A 4,781-nucleotide genomic window follows, 5' to 3' on the forward strand; every position below is an offset into this window, starting at 1 on the left:
AGCTGTCCTCCACAGAAACACACCCCAGAGAGAGAGAGAGAGAGAAAGAGAGAGAGAGAGAGAGAGAGAGAGAGAGAGAGAGAGAGAGAGAGAGAGAGATCTTGCAAAATTGCATCTCAGACTGATGCCTCTAACGTGGAAGTTTAGCTTGCTTTATTTCTGCTACTCAAAGACGATGAGTCGCCTCTTCCCCACCACAGTCAAAAACTTGTGTGTGAGAGAGAAATAGGATGACTTAAAAAAAAAATCAAAGTGGCCCATAATTTAGGATATTATTTAGATATATAACCTGCCCTCCCAAGCCAAGAGCTCACACTAAACATTAGCGTTTAAGTAGTCAGGATCAGTAGGTGCCACTCACATTTTCTTTAATAGGTTGGAGATTCCTGTTTGTTTGTTTGTTTTTTTAATAATATTTATTAAATTTTAAAGGGTTACAAAAAGAAAAAATTTAAAAAACAGCATATTTAAGAAATACAAAACATCACATCATATCACATCACAATAATAAAAAAAAGAAGCAAGAAGGAAAAAAAAAGAAAAGGAAAAAGAAAAAAAGAGAAAATACAATAAATCTTCCCATATCTTATCTTTCATTTGCTTATTTCCTTGACCTCCTCACACCTCCCTTTTTTGTATTCTAGCTCAATTAACTATTTCAGCAAATCCTTTCCCTCCTTTCCAGTTTTTGTCCTCTATTTTATCTTAATATAATGTAACTTTACTTTCCCTCCTTCACCGTTTAGCAATCTATTTTTCCTTAATCCTTTATAACATTTCTGCTAAAACCACATTATTTCATTCCAACATCCAACATTCCTGTTTGTTTTGGCTCGCAAGGATTATTATTATTTTGCATTCATCTGGCATTTGACAAAATTAGCTCAGCAATCCTTACGGCAACCTTGTAAGGTAGGCCAGGATCATTCTCTGCAGTATTCATCTGCTGTTGCAGGGAAGTGGCTAAGGGCCAAAGTACACATTACATTATTCATAGTGGGTTGTTTTGTTTTGTTTTGTTTAAGTGAGCTCAAGCTTTTTATTTTGGAAGGAAAGCAGCCTTGGAGCGCCCCAGTCAGGATCATACCACAACATCCGTTTCCCCACCTCACCTTCAGATTTGAATTGTCCCTGAAGTGGGTGTCAAACTGACACTTGTTCAGACATTCGCTTATTCTCGCCAACAATATCTCTGGCATTGGGGGGAAAGGAGCCTCTCCCCCCACAGACCTCACTGGATGGTCATAGTACAGTGGACGCTCGGGCTGAGAACCTGATCCGTGCGGGAGGCACGTTCGCAACCTGCAGCGCCGCATCTGCACGCATGCGGGTCGCGATTCGGCGCTTCTGCTCATGCACAAAGCACAATTTAGTGCTTCTGCACATGCGCTGAAACCCAGAAGTAACCTGTTCTGGTACTTCCAGGTTCGGCACAGTGCACAACCCGAAAACGCGCAACCTGAAGCGTCTGTAACCTGAGGTATGACTGTAATGGGCAGGCTAGATACAGAAGTGCTTGGAGCAATAGATTCACATTTGTATACTAAGCTATATTCCAGCCATGCAAAAAGAATTCAGAGGTTTTTGCACATAAAAGGTAAAGGTAAAGGACCCCTGGACGGTTAAGTCCAGTCAAAGGTGAGTAGGGGTTGCAGCGCTCATCTCGCTTTTCAGGCCAAGGGAGCCGGCGTTTGTCCACAGACAGCTTTCTGGATCATGTGGCCAGCAGGATTAAACCGCTTCTGGGGCAACTGGACACCGTGACAGAAACCAGAGTGCATGGAAACACTGTTTACCTTCCCTCCGCAGCAGTACCTAGTTATCTACTTGCACTGGTGCTTTCAAACTGCTAGGTTGGCAGGAGCTGGGACAGAGCAACGGGAGCTCACCCCATTGAGGGGATTCAAACTGCCAACCTTCCAATCAGCAAACCCAAGAGGCACAGTGGTTTAGACCACACACACACACACACACACACACACACACCTCTCAAGGACACATTCCAGGCGAAAGCACTCAAGAAGTGTGTGGCTTCTGGGATGCTGTGTGGATCCCCTTTGGCCCATAGGTCTAAGGTTCCGCACCCCTGACCTAGTGTGTCCTCAAGGTGAGCATGGTGGGCAGGGAAGTTGGCTGGAGTCCAGGACATGCTGTGTCACCACTCTCTGTGGATACGCTGCAACATTTTGTTGTTGTCATCCCTCCACCTTCTTGCACAAAACAAAATCCCGATAATTTGCATGGGCAAAATTGTCGAGGATTCCCAAAGCACAAGACCCCACTATCAAGATTTTAACAAGCTAGACGCATCTGATTGCAACGATTAAGAAAAGTATTCATTTATCCTGACCTCTAGCACCATCTGCTGTAGAAACAGTTAAAAGCACTGCCAGTGCGAAAGAAAAGCCATAGGTTCAGTAAAGAAAAGGAGGTGGGGGCGGGAAACCTTAGGACGAAAGAGAAATACATTTACCTTTTTTTTACCTTTATGTCTCCAGTGAAGAGGTATTACCTTTGGCAAGGAAACGTAGGTACTTTGGAACATAGGTTTCTTTCGAATCCTGGGTCACACCATTGGTCCATATAGTTAGTATTGTCTGCACATACTGGCAGCAGCTCTCTGGGGTTTGGGGTAAGGCCCTCTTCCTGTCCTCCCAGGAGATGCTGGGGATTGAACTCACAACCTTCTGCTTGCAAAGCAGATGCTTTGCCATTCACCTGAGACCCCTTCAGAGCAAGCCAAGCTGCATTATGTCATGGTAGCTTGACATCTGGTGCCACTCTTATCAGGATAAATTAGTGGACGTAGGAAAAAAATCACCCCCCTCACTAGCTTTCAAGTGTGAACTGCAAATTACTTGGAAGATGCAGTTTGGAGAATGGCTGCTTTAAACATAGTATTAGAAAGATTCTATTGTTTCTATCTGCCATCACTAAGGAAAGAAAACAGCATGTGACTTATACTTGTAAAAAAAGCAGAAGCATTTTTGTTAGGGATTGTAGGACAAGACCTGCCAAGAAAAACAAAGAACTTATTTATGTACGCTACAAAAGTGGCAAGAGTCTTGATAGCACAAGGATGGAAGAATGAGGAAATCCCAACGAAAGAACAGTGGCAAGAAAAATTGATGAGCTACGCAGAGTTGGCTAAATTGACATACAAATTGCGGGACAAGGACAACTGTGACTTTAAGGAAGAATGGGAGCTTTTTACAACTTATCTAAAAAGACAACAAAATGATTTGGACTCCTTGGCAGGTTTTGAATAAACATACACAAATTTATTAGTTGATAATGTAAGGACATGTATAATTTTATAACATGCAGAGAGTAATATGTGCTGAGAAATCAGAGAGAGGAGCTCAGGGAAGTCTCCGGGGGGGGGGGGGTTTGACAATTTCTTATGTGCAATTTGTTAATAAATACATTTAAAAAGGGGGGGGGGGGACAACAGTATGTGATTTATATTAAGATCTTAAGGTATGGTATCCTCCAGGAAGGAAGATAAAAAGGTGGCAACTCATGCAATATTGCCTTATCCTTGCCTTGCCTCTATGTCAGGGGACGTACAGCCTGCCAGAGTTCCCAAAATCTGCCATTTTGCTGAAGAGCACAAGTGCTCCACCAGCAGGGAACTGAAACTGCAAGTAACATAGGGTGCCAGGGCCTGCCTAGCAAAAGATGGTTTGGATCCACGGACCTCTGGGTTCTGAATTTAGCCACTCCCTCTGCACCTCTCTGGTTCTGTCCTGGGTGCCTCTGAGCACGTTCCTAGACTAGGAATTTGTTTCAGGTCTGCAGGGATTTTGCACAAGAACCCAAAGCTTTCAATCGATTGGCATGTTTTCTTCAATGGAAATTGCTGCTATAGTACCATTTAAAGGAGCAGTGGCCTTTTCAGGGACTGATGTCACACGTGGGTGGCGCTGTGGTCTAAACCACAGAGCCTCTTGGGCTTGCCGATCGGAAGGTCGGCAGTTCGAATCCCTGTGACGGGGTGAGCTCCCGTTGCTCGGTCCCTGCTCCTGCCCACCTAGCAGTTCAAAAGCACGTCAAGTGCAAGTAGATAAAATAGGTACCCCTCCGGCGGGAAGGTAAACAGCGTTTTCGTGCGCTGCTCTGGTTCGCCAGAAGCGGCTTAGTCATGCTGGCCACATGACCCGGAAGCTGTGTGCGGACAAACATCGGCTCCCTCGGCCTATAGAGCAAGATTAGCGTGCAACCCCAGAGTCGTCCGCGACTGGACTTAATGGTCAGGGGTACCTTTACCTTTTTAGTATTTAAAGGAACAGTGGCCTTTTCAGGGACTGATGTCAGAGATTTCCTCATGTGATTTATCCTAGGAAATGAGGATGATTGTGCCACTCACCAGCTTTGCACATCCTATTTTTTTAATCATCTTCTGTTTCTACTAGTATATTATGAACATTGTGGTAGTTCTTGTTGTCCTGCTGCTTTACTTTTCGCAGCCATTTCCCTCTGCTGTGGTGGTTTTGCTTGCCTATGCTTACCTCTAAATCATTTTCTAGTTCAGGGATGGAGAACCTGTGTCCCTCCTGATGTGTTAAGAGCCCCCCCCCCCCACATCAGCTCCAGCCCGCAGGACCGATGGTCAACCACTTTAGCTAATGGGGCCTCCCACTGTCGCTGTGCGGCCGGAGCACGATTTATGTTCTCATCCTGAAGCAAAGTTCTTAACCCGAGGTACTATTTCTGGGTTAGCAGAGTCTGTAACCTGAAGCGTCTGTAACCCAAGGTACCACTGTATCTGGAATGCCACA

This window comes from Podarcis pityusensis, assembly GCF_964106645.2.
Source record: "Podarcis pityusensis genome assembly, chromosome: 3".
Lineage (NCBI taxonomy): Eukaryota > Metazoa > Chordata > Lepidosauria > Squamata > Lacertidae > Podarcis > Podarcis pityusensis.